Below are 19,396 nucleotides of genomic sequence, written 5' to 3' on the forward strand. Positions count from 1 at the left end.
CCACATGGGAGACCCAGAAGAGGCTCCTGGCTCCTGGCTTCAGATCTGCACAGCTCCGGCCATTGCAGCCAAATTGGGAGTGAATCAGAAGATGGAAGATCTCTATCTTTCTCTCTACCTCTCCTTCTCTTTGTGTGTTACTCTGACTTTCAAATAAATAAATATTTAAAAAAAAAGAAAAGACCCATCTATTTGCTGCCTACGAGAAACACATCTCACCAACAAAGATACACACAGAAAGTGAAAAGATGGATAAAGATATTCTATGCTAATAGAAAGCAAAAAAGAGCAGGTGTTGCCATCCTACTATCAGACTAAATAGACTTCAACACAAAAACTGTTGGCCAGCGCCATGGCTCATTAGGCTAATCCTCCGCCTGCAGTACTGGCACCCTGAGTTCTAGTCCCAGTCGGGGTGCTGAATTCTGTCCTGGTTTCTCCTCTTCCAGTCCAGCTCTCTGCTGTGGCCTGGGAAGGCAGTGGAGGATGGCCCAAGTCCTTTGGCCCTGCACCCGCATGGGAGACCAGAAGGAAGCACCTGGCTCCTGGCTTCAGATTGGTGCAGCGCGCCGGCCATAGCAGCCATTTGAGGGGTGAAACAACGGAAGGAAGACCTTTCTCTCTGTCTCTCTCTCTCACTGTCAAAAAATATAAATAAAACTGTTAAAAGAGACAAAGGCATTACATAATTATTAAGGGATCAATTTAACAGGAAGATGTAACTATAATAAATGTATACACAGGGCACCTGGTTATTTAAATGTATACATTTAAATACACTGGTTATAAAATGTATACACAGGGCACCTGGCTATTTAAAGAAAATGTTAATGGATCTAAAGGGAGACAGAGACTCCAATAAAAGAGCAATGGGAGATTTCAACACCTCATTGTTCAACAATGGATAGATCAACTAGGCAGAAAATCAGCAAAGAAACAACATAGCTAATCAGCATTATGGACCTAATCGACCTAACATATCTACAATATGTACAGAACTTTTCACCCCACAATTGCAGAATACACATTCTTCTCATTAGTGCAAGGAATTTTCTCTAGGATACACCATAAGCTAGAACATAAAGCAAGTCTTAGCAAATTCAAAAAATCAAAATCATACCATGCATCTTCTCTGATCACAATGGAATGAAGCTGGAAATCAACAACTCAAGAATCTATAGATCATAAGCCAACACAGGAGACTAAACAACTCATTCCTGAATGAACAGTGGATCACAGAAGAAATCAAAAGAAAAATAAAAAAATTTCTAGAAACAAATGAAGATGACAATACAACATATCAAAACTTATGGGATATAGCAAAAGAAGTGTTATAAGGAAAGTTTATAGCAACTAGTGCCTACATGAAGAAATTGGAAAGGTGTCAAATGAATTAGCTATCAATGCATCTCAAAGACCTAGAAAAACAACAATAAACCAAACAGCAAATTAGTAGGAGAAATTAAATCATTAAAATCAGAGAAATAAATAAAATTGAAACTAGAAAAACGATACAAAAATTGATGAAATCAAAAGCTTTTTTTTTGCATTGGAATTGGAATTGGAATCCCCTGGTATGTTTCTAACTCTACCATTTGGGGCAAGTCCAATTGAGCATGTCTCAAATTATATATCTCTTCCCTCTCTTATATTTAACAGGGATCACTTTTCAGTTAAAACCCCATCAAGGTGGCAGGTACCAATGCCATCTCACTAGTCCAAGTGATCAATTTCTGTTCACAATTGATCATAATGAGTCAAAGGGATCACATAAACAAGACTGGTGTCTGACAATACTAACCAATAGAATAAAAATAAGGAGAGAATTATCCAACATGGGAAGTGGGATACACAGCAGACTCATAGAATGGCGGATGTCCTAAACAGCACTCTGGGCTCAGAAGCAGCCCTTAAGGCATTCGGATCTGGCTGAAGAGCCCATGAGAGTATTTCAGGCATGGAAAGCCAAAACACTCTGGAAAAAAAAAATGAGCTAAATGAAAGATCTCTGCGAGTGAGATCCCCATGGAAAGAATGGGGCCATCAAAGAAGGAGGTACCTTTCTCTGAAGGGAGGAGCGAACTTCCACTTTGACCATGACCCTGTCGGAATAAGATCGAAGTAAGCGAACTCAAAAGGCTTCCACAGCCTTGGCAACTCATGACAAGAGCCTCAGGTGATTACTGATGCCATAAACAAGAGTGTCAAATTGTTAAGTCAACAACAGGAGTCACTGTGCACTTACTCCTCATGTAGGATCTCTGTCCTTAATGTGGTGTACATCATGATTTAATGCTATAACTAGTACTCAAACAGTATTTTTCACTTTGTGTTTCTATGTGGGTGCAAACTGTTGAAATCTTTACTTAATATATACTAAATCGATCTTCTGTATATAAAGAGAATTGAAAATGAATCTTGATGTGAATGGAAGGGGAGAGGGAGCGGGAGAGGGGAGGGTTGTGGGTGGGAGGGAAGTTAAGGGGGGGGGGGAAGCCACTGTAATCCAAAAGCTGTACTTTGGAAATTTATATTTACTAAATAAAAGTTTTAAAAAAAAAAGGAAAGTAGAAGCCATCAAATTCAAACACTGCCTGAGCCAATGATCAACTCCATCAGCCAATTTTTCCTGTTGGCAATTAAAGGAGCAATTGTAGTACAGGCGTAGGTTGATCAATAATCAAGGGACCAGCAGCCATTTAGTCATTCAGTGCCATGGAAATGATAAAATCAGTTCCTGACAAAGAGAGAGACAGAAGTCAACAGAGTCTAGAATGAGAGACTTGCATGATTGGCCTCACCCAGCTTAAGAATTTCTTTTCTTGGCAGGACTCTGGTATCCAGAGGACAAATTATCCTGTGTTGCAACAGAAGAAAAGAGGCATGGGGAGGCAAGCACTTAGCAAGAGCTTGTCAGTCTGCCAAGTCCACTAAAAGTCAGGACCTTGTCCTTGCTAATATATTTTGTATCCTGATTATAAGTGATTTCGGTTTTTAGTTGAAGGTAATCCATTTTATCTTGATTACATGCCAGAGGGTTAAAACTGTAACTGTAACTATCCCATTCTGCAGGGAAGGATAATAAACCAAATCTCCCAACAGCCTGATGGGGAGGGGGAAATGAGGCTGAGGTTGATGGAGAGAGATGTTCCAAAGGACCAACACATAAGTACAGGTGCTTATTATATTTTAATTCCCCACTCTCCAGTACCCTACATGGGAAAGAGTCATGCTGCTTATTAAGACAAGCCAAATCCCAATTCGAAAAGGTAGGACTGGGATACACTTAAACTCTGTTTTCTAATTAAATATAGTATATTTTTCAGAGGATTAGGGGTAGGACTAAGATTTTGATGGTAATCTCAGATGTAACTCAGCCTCCCTAATGTGTTAAAGTGTCCTCCAAAAAACTAATTAGTAGCTCTTATCTAGAATAGATCTTCACTTTGGGCTCTTCAAAGTGATCTTTGCCAATCAAACATTCACTATAACTGTTCACTTCTACAACCTGTCTTATGTCTCATGAAATATGAAACCTCATTATGAATGTATATATGCATAAATTTGTGTGTGTACGTGGTATTTTTTAGATATTAAAAAAAGAATTTTTAAACATTAAGAATTCTGGAATTCTTTTTCACAACATATTTATTTTTCTCATGTATCTATTTACAATAAGTTAGTTCCAAACAACAAATTATGTTGATTGCATGTACTTGGTAAAGCTGTTTGCTCACCCTGAAGCACAATTATCACAATAGCCTACTGGCTAGATGGGAGATTAACTTATTTTTTATTCATCAGCTCAGCCTGGCACCATCAAGAGTGTATTTTAATGGATTTCATGGACAGAGGCCATCATTTTTTCTCTTGGTTCTGTCATGTTGAATTCTGCCACTGTCTCCAAACTCCTTCACCTTTCTTCAGAACCTGCAGGATTTCTACCAGGGAGCAGCCACAGCAATGGTTCTGAAACTTTAATATGACTCCCTGTCACCTGGATAGCTTGTGAAAACAGAGATTCTTGGGCCTCATCCAGAGATCCTAGTTCAACAGATACAGGGTGGGCCTAATGTCTGGCTTTTCTACAAAGCTTCCAGGTAATGCAAATGTAGTTAGTGGTCCTTGACAAACCACCATGTTAAGGTCTCCTAAAGGAGACTGAAGAGTTAATTAGTACCTGCCATCTTTTTTTAGAAAACACAACTTTCGTGACACAGAAATCATCTTTTGTCTATCACACTGTCATTACTCTAGCTTTATAGTTATCCTGAAGGACAAGTATATGTTTCCTAACTCATTCTTCAAAAGTAGTTTGCTTCTCTGGTAGGTCCATGCCATTTCCACATAAATTTGATCATCAGCTTGTCATTTTAAAAAACTTACGGAGATTTTGATTGAAATTATGTTGAATCTGCAGATCAAACTAGGAAAAACTGATACCTTAACAATACTGAACCTTTCAATTCACTAATTTAAAGTGTATTCATTGAAAACACATACTTCATTGAAATTGAGGTGAATTCATTTATTTCTACACTCTTTAATTTCCTAAAGCACATTTTATATTCCTTTGTGTTCAAGTCTTGTACCGCTGTCTGATTACTTTGTAATGTTTTTGTGATGTAGTGAATGACATTTTTAAAATTTCAATTTCTAAGTATTTGTTGCTTACATGTATTGGCCTGTGTGTTTTTTTCTTTTAAGATTTATTTTGTTTATTTGAAAGTCATAGTTACAGAGAGATGTAGAGAGAAAGTTCTTCCATCTGATGGTTCACTCCCCAGATGGCCACAATGGCTGGAGTTGCGCTGATCCAAAGCCAGGAGCCAGGAGCTTCCTCTGGGTCTCCCACGCGGGTGCAGGGGCCCAAGCACTTGGGCCATCTTCTACTGCTTTCCCAGGCCATAGCAGAGAGCTGGATAGTAAGAGGAGCAGCCGGGACTAGAACCAGCACCCATATGGGATGCCAGTGCTTCAGGCCAGGGCTTTAACTGGATGCGCCATAGCACTGGCCCTTGTTTTGTTTTCTTAAAATGTCTTTACCTGGTTTTTGGCATGAGACTAACACCAACCTCATGGAAACTTTGGAAATAGTCCCCCTTCTTCTTCAATTTTCTAGACAAGTTAGTGCAGAATTAGAATACTTCTTCCTTAAATGTTTGGTTGAATTCTCCAGAGAATCAATCAGAGCTTGAACTATTCTTTATAGGACAGTTTTTTTAAACAGTAAATTCAATTTCTTGTATAAACGTAAGTCTTTGAGGTTGGAAATTGATACTTGAGTGGACTTTAGTAGATTATATCATATAAGTATTTGAAGTATTTGCAGTTTACCTAAGTTGTTAAATTTTTATCCTGAATTGTTCATAATATTACCCTATTATTTTATTATTTGTATCATCTGTCAAATATCATTTTTTGTTTTCCATTATTGGGTGAATAAAAATTAAAATTATTATTCCCTCTTGATAAATTCCTAGTCAGTCTGCCCAGTGGTTTAACAATTTTATTGATGTCAAAAAACTAGCTTGTGGGGCCACTGCTGTGGCATAACAGGTAAAGCCACCACTGGCAATGACGGCATTCCATATGGGTGCTGGTTCAAATCCCAGCTGCTCCATTTTCAATCCAGATCCCTGCTAATGTGTCTGGGAAAAGCAGCAGAAGATGGCCCAAGTGTTTGGGCCCCTGCCACCCAAGTGGGAGACCCAGAAAAAGCCCCTGGCTCCTGGCTTTGGCCAGGCCCTGTCCTAGTCATTGTGGCCATTTGGGGAGTGAACCAGCAGATGGAAGATTTCTTTCTCTCTGTCTTTCCTTCTCTCTCTGTATCTCTGCCTTAAAATAAATAAATAAATCTTTGGGCTGGCGCTGTGGCTCACTTGGTTAATCCTCTGCCTGTGTCGCTGGCATCCCATATGGGCACTGGGTTCTAGTCCCAGTTGCTCCTCTTCCAGTCCAGCTCTCTGCTGTGGCCCGGGAGGGCAGTGGAGAATGGCCTAAGTGCTTGGGCCCTGCACCAGCATGGGAGACCAGGAAAAGCTCCTGGCTTCGGATCGGCGCAGCGCTGGACGTAGCAGCCATTTGGGGAGTGAACCAACAGAAAGAAGACCTTTCTCTCTGTCCCCCTCTCTCACTGTCTGTAACTCTACCTGTCAAATAAAAAAAAAAAAGAAATCTAACTTTTTTAAAAAAAGATTTATTCATTTGAAAGGCAGAGTTACAGAGGGGCAGAGGCAGAGGCAGAAAGAGAGAGAGGGAGAAAGGAGAGAAAGAAAGAGAGCGAGGTCTTCTATCTGCTGGTTCACTCCTCAAGTGGCCACACTGGCCAGAGCTGGGCCATTCCAAAGTCAGGATCCTGGAGCTTCTTCCGGGTCTCCTGTGAGGGTGCAGGGGCCCAAGCACTTGGACCATCTTCTACTGTTTTCCTAGGCCATAGCAGAGAGCTGGATTGGGAGTAGAGCAGCTGGGACTCGAAATGGTGCCCATATGGGATGCTGGCACTGCAGACTGGGCTTTGATCTACTGCACCACAGCAGTGGATTTGCCTACTTTCACTTGCAGTTACATCAGTATTTGCTTTATGTATTTTTAAGTTCTGATATTAGGTGAATAAATGCTTAAATTTGTTATTTCCTTTTGATAAATTTACTACTATCATTATTAAATCATGTTTTTTGTTCCTAGTAATAGACTTTGCTCTAAAATCTTATTGAATTGGACACTCTAATACAGTACATCTTTTTCCAACTTTTAATCTTTTTTCCTGTTTGTATCTTTATACAGAACGTGGGTTTCATATAAGCAAAATATAGAAGGTCTTGCTTTTTTATCTAATTAGATCATTTCTAACTTCTAATTTGGATGTTTAGGCCATTCATTTACATTTAATATGAATATCTAGGTGGTTAGCCTTAAATCTATCTATTTCCCATTTAATTTTTATTGGTTCCATCTCTTATTTGTTTCTGATTTCCTCATTTTAAAACTTCCTTTGGATAAACTGACATTTCCAATGATTGTATTGTACCACTTTTCATGGCTTATTAGTAACTCTTTGTGGTACTGTAATAAGTGTTTATTTAGGGTGATGGGGTTCATCTTATACTACTCCAAAATATAGCACTTTGGCATATGAAATATCTTGAACTTAAGAATTTGAGAAAACTGCAGCAGGGAAGTCACTCTCACCTTCCCCCTAGAAAGGATTTTCTGACCTTCCCTTGAAGCAGGTCACAAGACTCTCCAAAGAAAGTGCTCTCCCCTCACTCAAAAAAGTTGTATCCTTTCCTGTGAAGATGAATAAGGGTTATGGAGAAGAATCTTGCTAAGTTTCCCTCAGCTCATCACAATCAGATCACAACTCCCTTGCCCTATCATATTTCTCCATGATTCTGCCCCTACATCACACCTATCAAATAAACATTCAGGTATGTTTTTGGGGGTTGTCTTTCCTTATAAAGACTCCTATGTTAACTAAAACTTATATTCAACAAATTTGTATGTTTTTCTTTTGTTAATCTGTCTTTTACTATAGGGAGCTTAGCCATGAACCTAGGTTGGATAGAAAGATATTTTTCCTCTCCTACAAGAGTAAGTGGTCTCTTGGCACAATCAACTCTCAAGTGATTTTATGCCATTTGATACTCAGTACAAAATCTATACCAATACATTTCCGATTCTTTCCATCCCAATTTTGTGCTAGTGTTGTCATACATGTTCTCAAGTCCACTCATCTTTTCTTCTATGACTTCTGATCTGCTCTTTCTGCTCTTCATCCCTTACAGCAGGTGCTTCTTGTCAGACAATGCAGTTTTCAGCTATGGAAGTCTGGTTTTGCCTTATACTTTCTTCACTGCCTCTATTTAATATTTCCTCTAGCCTTTTAACATGTGTAATGCAATTATAATTACATGTTTGTCTACTATTATATTATCTGCCATTTATAGGGCAATTATGTTTATTTTTTCCTTCTTGAGTACATTCATACTTCCTTGTATTCTTTGTGATTGTACGACAGACATTATGTATTTTATTGGGTGCTAGATACTTTTATATTCCTCTAAACATTCTTCAGTTTTGCTTTGGTGTGCATTAATGGTAGCGACAACAGCTTGATCCTTTAGGGTATTACCTGTTAGATTTGTTAGTAGGATCAAAACATTTGATTGAAGACTAATTTTTCCCAACGGCTGAGTATCCTTCTGAGTGCTCTATCCAGTGTCCCGTGAACACCATGCTTACACTGTCACTGGTGAGAAGTACTCTTAGACCTACATGAGCTCAGCACTTGGTCCCTCTAATCTTTTTGGGCTGTGCTTTCTCCAGTCCCATGCACGCAGTGATCATACTCAGTTGAATCAGCAGGAATTCTCTGTGGAGCTCCAGAGCCTTCTCTCTGTTCAGCTTTCTTTTCTCTGGCACTTCTATTTGTAAATTTATCTGCCTTTTTCTCCCAAGACTCCTAGTTTTCTCTTCTCAACTCAAAGAGCTCACTGGTCTCCATTTGCATCTCCTCTCTCTCCATCACAGTGTAGAAGTTAGTAAGTTGGGAAAATCATACATTTCATTTAATTTGTTTTCCATTTTTTCAGAGGTCACTGTCCTTTGTTGTTTTAGGTATGCTTTGAAAATTATTATTTCATATATTGTTTTCTGGTTTTTTTGTTTGTTTCACAAAGGAGAATAAATTCAATATCTATACTCCATCTTGTCTACAAAGAAAACTTGGTTCATGCTAAATGATCTAGAAGTCCCTGAGTTGTGTTTTTCCAGTTACATGGGGAAAAAATGATTCAAGAACATGGTTTCTGGTGGGTGGCCAGGTCAGGTGACACCAAGAATTGTCAACTGAGCCTCAGAGTAGCCACTGCCATGGCCAGTCAACCACAGCAGATGCTTCAGGACAAGAAGTGGGCAGTGAAGATGGTGTCCAAAGCCCCCAAGCAGAGGACCAGAGGATGAAGCAGGCCAAAAGAGAAAGCCCAGGCTGAAACTGAATGATACCAACTGTAGTAGGAGAAAAAGTTCAAATCCAGGGAATCTGCAGCACTAGGATCCCAGGGCAGTTGCAGCACTGAAGTGAGGAAGGAGACTCAGGAGAAGATGACCATCATCTATACAGTGATGATGTCTTGAATACCGCATGGTCTTTTTCTATAATATCCCTCCAGAAATTCATGGTGACTACCATATAAATGGATAGAAGGAGAAGGTGGAACTTGACCCATGAGTGGGCATTCTAGATCCTCTCATGGATTATGAAGCTTTAGCAAACCTTAAGGTCTAATATTAGGAAAAGGCATTCAATAATTTCTGTATGTTATAGAGTAGATCCCTTCTTTGTACATACTTAGAACTTATCCAAACATTTCATCTATTTATTTCATCTTTCTTAGAAATTTGATAGCAAATGGTGTCTGTTTCCCTTTGCCTTTTAGTGTGATATATATGTCGATGCTGACTTTTTCTTTCTTAGATATAGCAGGAAAAAATCATAAAGGGACTGCATTTTTCTCTCTAGGCTTTCTATGAAAAGAAATAAACAGTTATTTATAACTTGTGTGAAGCAGCAGCCAGCCTTAAAGAAGTCTCTTCTGAGTGTTAAAACAATAAGTTACTCATATAATTGTTTGGGTAGCTTTAAGTTTCTTAATTAAAATTATTAGATTATAGGATTCAAAAATTGGTGACATGTTATTAGTTCATGTTTTGACAATCATTTGAAAGTAAAGACTTTGTCGTGTGTTCTCTCCCACTCCACTAGTACATACTCTTTGATAACACAAAGTGCATTTTGACCCAATGTTATACAGAGTGTCACTCAATAAATTAGCACATGTATCACATTTGCATACATAAATAGAAAATGTTCAAGACATACATTTTAGCAGTAAAGAAGGTACATGTCATTCCATTCAATAATTGTTTTGGAAACCAGCTATGATAGTGAGTCTGCAGTTGGTCTTTAGAGTACCTGTACAGGGGCATGTATCCTTTCTGGTGGGCTAGATAATTCTATAATACCTATAGTAACTTCACAATAGCACATAAAAGTTAAATGTCCTATGACCTATTAGCTGAAAGTCTTTCTTTAGCTGCAAAATAATTTCTTTTAGGTAGGAACAATTGAAAGAGAGTATGGGATTCCTTTGCCTGTGCTGAAACAATACACTTAGATGGACTTTTTTTTTTAAGATTTATTTTATATATTTGAAAGACAGTTACAGAGAGAGGTAGAGACATAGAGAGAGGTCCTCCATCCCCTAGTTCACTCCCCAGATGGCCCAGATTAGCTGCGCCGATCGGAAGCCAGGAGCCAGGAGCCTCCTCTGGAACCCACACACAGGTACAGGGTCCCAAGCATTTAGGCCATCCTCCATTGCTATCCTAGGCCACAACAGAGAGCTGGATCAGAAAAGGAGCATCCGGGACTCGAACCAGCACCCACAGGGGACGCTGCTGCTTCAGGCCAGGGCGTTAACCCACTGTGCCACAGTGCCAGCACCAATTAGATGGACTTCTAAAATCATATTTTATCTTGATGTGAATGGAATGGGAGAGGGAGAGGGAGATGGAAGGGTTATGGGTGGGAGGGAAGTTATGGGGGGACACTGTAATCCATAAGCTGTACTTTGGAAATTTATATTTATTAAATAAAAGTTAAAAATAAAATAAAATAAAAACATATTTTATATGCCTCAGGAGTGCTGGAGCTTAGGCCACTACTATCTCCAGTTATTGACCCATTTCTCTGTTCCTTTTTATAGGAGTTTTCAAAAAAGTCTACTGTGTGTGAGCTTTTCAATGTTTTTCAAATACTCCAGGCTTGCTTCTCTCTTACAACTGCTTGTCAAGATCAGGAATGGTGTCCAGCTTGAGAAATCCAACCTCTTTCAACTTGACCTTTAGAACTATTTGATGTTATGGGCTGTTCTTCCCTTGGACTACTTTCTTTATTTAGCTTCCATTACACAGTGGTGGGCCACTTTGCTTCTCAGTCACATCCTAATTCTTTCTCATGTTTTCCAAGTTTTTTGTCTTGGACTTTACAGATTTCCACAACATCTCCATTTTAACAATCCCTCCCACCCCAAGAAAAAGTATGTGACTGTTTCCTTCCCTTTTCTCATTTGTTTCACATCTGATCACCATCAGCTGTTTTAGAGAACCAATTTTTAAGGAAGCGTTACATCAATAGCAACACAACTATTAAGTAGACATGTTTATAAATATCTTAATGATACACATGTCTATGATATATATCATGCAAAAATATCTGAATTATATAGTTCTTAGGGCTAAGATGTTTGAAAAAGAAGTCTTACGCAAAGAGAAACAAATTTTTAAAAATTGAGATGAAATCTGCCAAAACTTTAACAGCCATATTTGGATAGAGAGATTGTGAGATGTTATTTTCTTTTTCATTAGACTTTTTCTATATTTTCTAAATTATTATAGTTGACCAGCAATTTGTCCCTCTAATCCTTTCAGGTAGTTCTTTCTGTAGTCATATGCATGTACTGATCATTACTCAGTCAACTCAATGTAGTATCTTTAATTTTTAAGATATTATTAGTTTATGTATTTGAAAGGTAGTGACAGGGAAGGGAGGAGAGATAGAGAGTGGGAGATAGTCCATCTACTGGTTGCAGTAGCAAAAATGTTCTATTTTGTGATAGAACTCAGGACCAGGCTTCCAGAATATTCTGGGAGTTTAGAGAAAAATGATGGGAGAGAGTCTTCATTAATTAACTTTAATTCACTCTACTTTCTTGATTGCTAAATGATTCAGGTGGTCTATTTTACTCTATGTCAGGTTCCTACCATGTTTCTCATTTTACAGAGACAAAAACAGAAATGGAAAAAGGGATCCGAATAATTCATCCATTAATTCACTCCATCAACAAGAATACATTTAGTGTCTGTGGAGACAAAGCACTAATAGGGACTGTGTAACTCAACTGAAGGAGCATTGTTCTCACAAACAGATAAACCTGAGCTCAAACATAGTGCTGCCACATCAAAAATTATTATCAGAGATAAGTATCTATTTTACGTCTCTGAACATCAGTTGTGATTTCTTTTTTTTTTTAAGATGTATTTATTTATTTGAAAGGTAGAGTTACAGAGAGGCAGAGAGAGAAAGAGAGAGAGAAAGAGAGAGAAATGTTTTCTATCTGCTAGTTCCTTCCCCAAATGGCCACAATGGGCTGATCCACAGCCAGGAGCCAGCAGCTTCTTCTGGGTTTCCCCCAGGTGGGAGCACTTGGACCATCTTCCACTGCTTTCCCAGGTGCTTTAGCAGGGAGCTATATCAGAAGTAGAGCAGCCAAGACTTGAACTGGCAGCCATATGTGATGCTGGCACCCCAGGTAGCAGCTTTACACTGTATGCCACAGCACCAGACCCATCAGTTGCCATTTCAAGACATCGTGAAAACAAATGTCATAGGAATGCTATGATAATTAAAAAAGTAAATATAGGGTACAGTGACTTGATCAGCTCTTGTCCTGACGGTTGATGTACAATGTAATACTTTATCCATTTTAGTATTTTTTTTTTGTTCTAGTACCGTTGGTTGAACTCTGTAATTAACACAATTATTCTTAGGTGTTTAAATTTTAACTGAAAAGTGATCCCTGTTAGGAATTTGGAAAACATTATGCTGAGTGAAATAAGCCAATCCCAAAGGGACAAATACCACTTGTTCTCCTTGATAGGTGACAACTAACTGAGCACCAAAAAGGAAACCTGTTAAAGTGAAATGAACACTAGGAGAAACGGTGACTTGATCAGCCCTCACCCTGACTGTTGATGAGCAACTTGATCTGTTATCCGTCTTAGTATTTTTTTTGTTTGTTCTACTTAATACTTTTGGTTGAATACTGTAATCAATACACAATCCTTCTTAAGTGCTGAAACTTAACTGAAAAGTGATCACTGTTAAATATAAGAGTGGGAATAAGAGAGGGAAGAGATGTGCAATTCGGGACATGCTCAAGCTGACTTACCTCAAACAGTAGAGTTAGAAACATACCAGGGGATTCCAATTCAATCCCATCGAGGTGGCATGTACCAATGCCATCTCACTAGTCCCAGTGATCAATTTCTGTTCACAATTGATCATAATGATAGGACTAAGAACCAAAGGGATCACATAAACAAGAATAGTGTCTGCAAATACTAGCTGATAGAATCAAAAAGGGAGAGAATGATCCAACATGGGAAGTGAGATACACAGCAGACCCATAGAATGGCAGATGTCCTAAACAGCACTCTGGCCTCAGAATCAGCCCTTAAGGCACGCGGATCTGGCTGAAAAGCCCATGAGAGTATTTCAGGCATGGAAAGCCAAGACACTCTGGAAAAAAAAAAAAAAAAACACCTAAATGAAAGATCTCCGCGAGTGAGATGCCAGTGGAAAGAACGGGTCATCAAAGAAGGAGGTACCTTTCTCTGAAGGGAGGAAAGAACTTCCACTTTGACCATGGCCTTGTCTAAAAATTATCAGAGTCAGTGAACTCAGGGGGCTTCCATAGCCTTGGCAGCTCATGACAAGAGCCTAGGGTGCTTACTGATGCCATAAACGAGAGTGTCAATTTGTTAAGTCAACAACAGGAGTCACTGTGCACTTACTCCTCATGTAGGATCTTTGTCCATAGTGTGCTGTACATTGAGATTTAATGCTATAACTAGTACTCAAACAGTATTTTTCACTTTATGTTTCTGTATGGGAGCAAACTGTTGAAATCTTTACTTAATGTATGCTAAACTGATCTTCTGTATATAAAGAGAATCGAAAATGAATCTTGATGTGAATGGAAGGGGAGAGGGAGTGGGAAAGGGAGGGTTGCGTGTGGGAGAAACGTTATGGGGGGGAAGCCATTGTAATCCATAAGCTGTACTTTGGAAATTTATATTCATTAAATAAAAGTTTTAAAAAAATATAGGGTACAAGAAAAGCACTATATTAATCACATGAACTCTGGAAAGCTATAAAGTAAACAAGTGACAAGGATATAAAAACTGACAGAGAAATAGAAAAATTAAAAACTAGCAATTATCACTAGCTTGCCTACTTTGCTTTAGTTTTCTTCATAGCACCATCATCATGTCCTGTTATCTAGTGATGTGTTAACTGACCTGCTGTTTGCTTTCCCCACCACCACATAACCTCCAGGAAAGCATGGGCTTTGTTAGTCTTTGGCTTTTTATTTTAGTGCCTGGCACATAAATCACCCAGTAAATATCTCTGGCATGAATGAACGAATGAGCCAATAAATAATAACAATAGGGATATATAGCCAGCACTGCGGCTCACTAGGCTAATCCTCCGCCTGCGGCGCCGGCACCCGAGGTTCTAGTCCCAGTCGGGGCGCTGGATTCTGTCCTGGTTGCCCCTCTTCCAGGCCAACTCTTTGCTATGGCCAGGGAGTGCAGTGGAGGATGGCCCAAGTGCTTGGGCCCTGCACCCCATGGGAGACCAGGATAAGGACCTGGCTCCTGCCATCGGATCAGCGCGGTGCGCCGGCCGTAGCGTGTCAGCTGTGGCAGCCATTGGAGGGTGAACCAACGGCAAAAGGAAGACCTTTCTCTCTGTCTCTCTCTCTCTCTCACATTGTCCACTCTGCCTGTCAAAACAAAACAAAACAAAACAATAGGGATATATAACAATGATAATAGGGATATGTAACTCTAACTGATAGGGATATATGACACTAATTCCTTTCAGGCTCAGATTTACCATGTTTTCTCCTGAGTTCTGGGGTCTTTGAAATAGTATTGGAAACTTTCCCAAGAGGAAGGAAGAATCTGAGCCAAGAAATTTATGAGGAGGAAGGTCTCATAAGGTATGGAGGGAATGAAGGAAAGATCTGCCAGACTACATTAGGACTCCTTCTCAGCGTGCTTCCCTAATTTCCTTACAGAAACCCTATATGAGGGCAAAACGTTTGTGAAAATATAAATTGAAAATATAAGTTATTTTGCTGCCAAACATTTGAAATCTATGCAGTCTTTTCCCAATACGCATTTGCTATGAACATTTTGAAGACCTTCCTCATAACACCCTTACTGCATCCTCCTTGCCTCCTTATTTCAAATCACTTTCTAATGAATCTATCGCAAATCTTTCCTCTTGAAATGTCTGATATTTTAATTTTCTGCCTTTTCACTGCTCCTTTGTACATCTGGCAGCTCTACTTTTCACATACCCAAGCCTCCTCCACTCAGAGACAAGTCAACCAAAGAATAACGAAGACGACTGGTGGCAGGGAACTGCACGCCATGTTACACAACTCTAAAAGCCATCATGCAGGTCACTCCTCTTCCCAGAGAAAGCAAAGGGCACTTGCTCTTGGGGAGGATGCATTTCCTTGCAGTGACTGACCCTGATAGTCCAGTATCAGTGCCCTCACCAACTTTAGATACAAACAAGGACAAATGTAATCGTGAAGAAAAAGTAAGCAGATTTTTTAAATAAAGAAAACCAGTGTAAGGCCTGTTATACTAATCCACGAGTCTGTAAAATAAGGGGACATCATGGTGCCAGATATGACTTTCAGGATTCCTGACTATAAAAGTAGAGCTTTCTGTGGTTTATTTCTGTTTACCGGTGCTTCCACCCATCCAATTCGAGTCAGTCTGAATGCAGTGATAACACATCCTTTATGTGATATTCCAGGTATGAAATATCTTTGTACCACTTTCTATAGCAACCCATCCAAATACATACCAAACCTAAAAATAGACATACTTTCTTAAGTTCCACCTTTGATTTTCCACAACATGCAAAGTAAAATTTCCACAGTACCAAAGATCACCCTCTTTTTCTAACACTCCTGCAAGCAGAAGCTAAGGACAAGGAGTGGAGACATGAACCAGAAATGCCTCATCTTACACTCACCTGAAAGCAGGTCTCAGGGGCTGTCATAAAACTCAGGCTCTCTCCATCATTTATGCATGTAGCCACTCACTCAGTTGACCATCCACTGAATAAATATCTACTAAGTCCAAACTATTCTTGTGGCAGTGAGAATATACTCTATAAAAGGTTAGCCATGTCCCTCCTTCCCCAGATTTTCTTGTATAACCAGTGATATTATGATACATGCTGAGATGAAAGTCTTGGCTACAAGTATTTTAGAACTAAGATATATTGCTGCATGATTTTCTCTTTGACTTTCTTTAAAAAATGAAAAAAAGTTTTGATTTCATAGGTTGAGAATACTTTCTTTCATTTAAAAAAAAAAACACAAAAAACCTTGAGTACAATTAAATATCAAAGCATAAAAGATGAGATCTGACACAGGCAAAGGCTTCCTAAGGAAACAAAATGGCCCCAGAGCAGAATGAGTAGCCAGATGATGGCACCGGCTCACTTAAAAATGGTGGGGGGGATGGTAAAGGGGGCCAAAAGAGAGAGAGTGGTCAGGAAAGGAGGCACAGAAAATGGGAAGCCAAGGAGGAAGGAACATTGGTGCTTCATAAATGCTCCTGGCTAGAAAGAATCCAGATTCTTTTTTTTCTTTTATTTGACAGATAGAGTTAGATAGTGAGAGAGAGACACAGAGAGAAAGGTCTTCCTTCTGTTGGTTCACCCCCCAAATGGCCGCCATAGCCGACACTGTGCTGATCTGAAGCCAGGAGCCAGGTGCTTCTCCTGGTCTCCCATGCGAGTTTAGGGCCCAAGGACTTGGGCCATCCTCCACTGCACTCCCGAGCCATAGCAGAGAGCTGGACTGGAAGAGGAGCAGCTGGGACTAGAACTCAGTGCCCACATGGGATGCTGGCGCTGAAGGCAGAGGATTAACCAAGTAAGTCAAGGCGACGGCCCCAAGAATCCAGATTCTTTTAAAGTTTGCGTGAACCTCCCCTACCCTAGCGAAATCAGAATGTTTCAAAAGATCTGGCTGAAACAGCTCTAAATCTATCAACCTGTCTTGGTGCTTTTAGGAGACTTCCAAGTGTTTGCATTATAAGTTGGATCTTTGCCTCATGCAGATTTTCTCTAGGGCAATAATTTGCTGGTTGGCAGACACAAATCATTGAGTTTAGCAACTTGCCAATTGACCATACAAGTTCACCTGATCCTTGGACTTCTTTAGGTTCACAATATAACAAAGTATAATTTGATTTCATTTAAAAATTATATGAAGAAAAAAATTATCTAACTGAGTGTCTCAATATTTTGTCATAAAAAGGTCACTTTTCATATAAGGGACATAAAGTAGCATTTCTACTCCAAAGCACTTGAATGCAAGAAACATGTAAATGAACACTTAATGACACAGAAAGCGTGAAGAGGAAGAAACCGTGTTATACTAAGAAAATCCAGGAAAGCATCTCAGAGGAGGTGATAATCAACTGAGCTGTGAAGGATAAACACAGTGATAAGGGGCAAAAACTGATGAGGCCAGCACTGTGGCACAGTGGGTTAAGCTGTGGCCTGTGACATAGGTATCCCACACGGGTGCTGGTTTGAGTTCTGACTGCTCCATTTATAATCCCACTACCTAGTAATATGCCTGAGAAAGCAGTGGAAGATGGTCTAAGTTCTGGGGCCTCCACACACACATGGGAGAACTAGATGAAACTTCTGACTTTCGCCTGCCCAGCCCCAGCCATTGCAGCCATTTGGAGAATGAACCAATAGGTGGAAGATCTCCTTCTCTCTGTCCATCTTTCTGTAATATTGCCTTTTGAATAAAAAAAATAACAATTTTAAAAAGACTTAATAAAGCATTCCAGAGGAGGCGATAATTAACTGAGCTTCTAAAGATGGGCACAGTGATGATACACAAAGACTAAATGGGGCTAAGGTGATTGTTTCAATCAAACAAAATATAGAGTGTAGAAAATATGCTAAGCTTACAGAGTGGAGAGACCAAACAAATTAGACGTGAACATAAAGGAAGACTAAGTTCAGCTGGTAGAAGATGATGATATACCAATTTGAGGAGCCCAAATGTCATGACAGTAACACAAAACCATCTAATGTTTATGAGAAAGAAAGAGGCATAAAGAAATAATACACCAGCATCTCAGCAAGTTCTGAAAGAATATGAGGCATGGCCAAAAACTGAAAAAAGCCAGCTTCTAAGTATAAGTAGTTTACATTCTATTTCAAAGGTCATGTATTGATATTTCCCATACAGATACTTGAAAGGAAGTAAGCTAAAATAAAAAGTTGAGGACAGAGAGATTAACAATCGTAGATCACAATGGTGTTCCTACAATGTAGGGAAGCCACCCAAAATCACAGCTTGGCTACTAAACAATCTTGACTGGGACTTTTAAGTATCTCCAGCAGGGTCCAGGAGTTGTTTTTGTAAGGAAAACCTGACTATTCATATTTCAATGAAGATAATAAGAACTAGAATACATTTATTTTTCTAAGAATTTGGTGGAAATTTAGTTCACTAATATGTAGCTACAAAATCTTACATGTGAGACCAGAGAAACTCTTGTATTCTCTAAAAAAATATCTTATTTGGGGAGATGGAGCAGAAATAGAAAGATAGGAAAACTTTCTTCTTTGAGTAAAAAATTAAATGTTATTTTTTTTCAAAGGGATATAGAATCGAGGAAATAGAATTGCTATTGTATCAGTCATTGCTTCTCAAAAACCATAGGTTTAACAACTGGAGTACTGACCTGAATGGAATTCAGTGAGTTCAAGAAAAAAGAAATATATCTGAAGTAGAGAATTCTATTTCACAAAATTACCACTTCTGAAGTCTTGAGCAAGTTTTAGTTACACAATATTGACTATAGAGTAGGAAAGAATACGACTTCTAGAAAAGCAGTTTAATTGTTTATTATCCAAGAACTGACTTGGTGATACATAAATGAAAAATCCATTTTCTGTAGATGCCTACAGCAGAAGAGAATAACATCAAAGGGTTAAGAACCTCATCAGTCTCTCTGTGTAGATCACCCTTCCCCTCAAAGAGAAAGGACAGTCATGAAGAAGACACATAGACTATTAGCTCTCAGGGGTGGAAAACAACTTGAAGCATAGCAGAGGCATTCCCAGAATTAGAAAGGAATAACTGTGAATTCATGATCTTCAGCAATTCAGGCCCAAGAATCACAAACAAAATCTCAGATAAAATGAGATCATGGTCAGAATAGAGTGCACAGAATAATAGATGGATGAACCACTCTATAAGAAATTCTTTATCTAGCTTAAAGATTCTAACTGACTTCCTTAAGAGGAACTGGATATTTTATTAAAACTTAGTGTGTACTCTACTAACTATTTTAGCCAGCTTTTTATTACTACAACTAAATATTTAATACAGGCCACTTATGAATTAAAGAGTTCTATTTTGGCTCATGGTTTTGGATGTTTACATAGTTCAAGACAAGGCAGCCCCTACTGGTTTGGCTA

General features: G+C 39.1%; 1 protein-coding gene and 1 pseudogene across 1 annotated transcript in view; one reads left to right on the forward strand and one right to left on the reverse strand.

Moving 5' to 3' along the window:
- TMC1 (transmembrane channel like 1) overlaps window positions 1-19,396 on the reverse strand; it is a 197,574-nt gene that overhangs the window by 161,867 nt on the left and 16,311 nt on the right. The gene's annotated exons all lie outside the window — the stretch shown is intronic.
- On the forward strand, window positions 8,875-9,138 carry LOC149128712 (V-type proton ATPase subunit G 1 pseudogene; annotated as a pseudogene).

This window comes from Oryctolagus cuniculus, chromosome 1 (assembly GCF_051225735.1).
Source record: "Oryctolagus cuniculus isolate XC-2025 breed Fujian yellow rabbit chromosome 1, ASM5122573v1, whole genome shotgun sequence".
In the NCBI taxonomy this organism is placed as follows: domain Eukaryota; kingdom Metazoa; phylum Chordata; class Mammalia; order Lagomorpha; family Leporidae; genus Oryctolagus; species Oryctolagus cuniculus.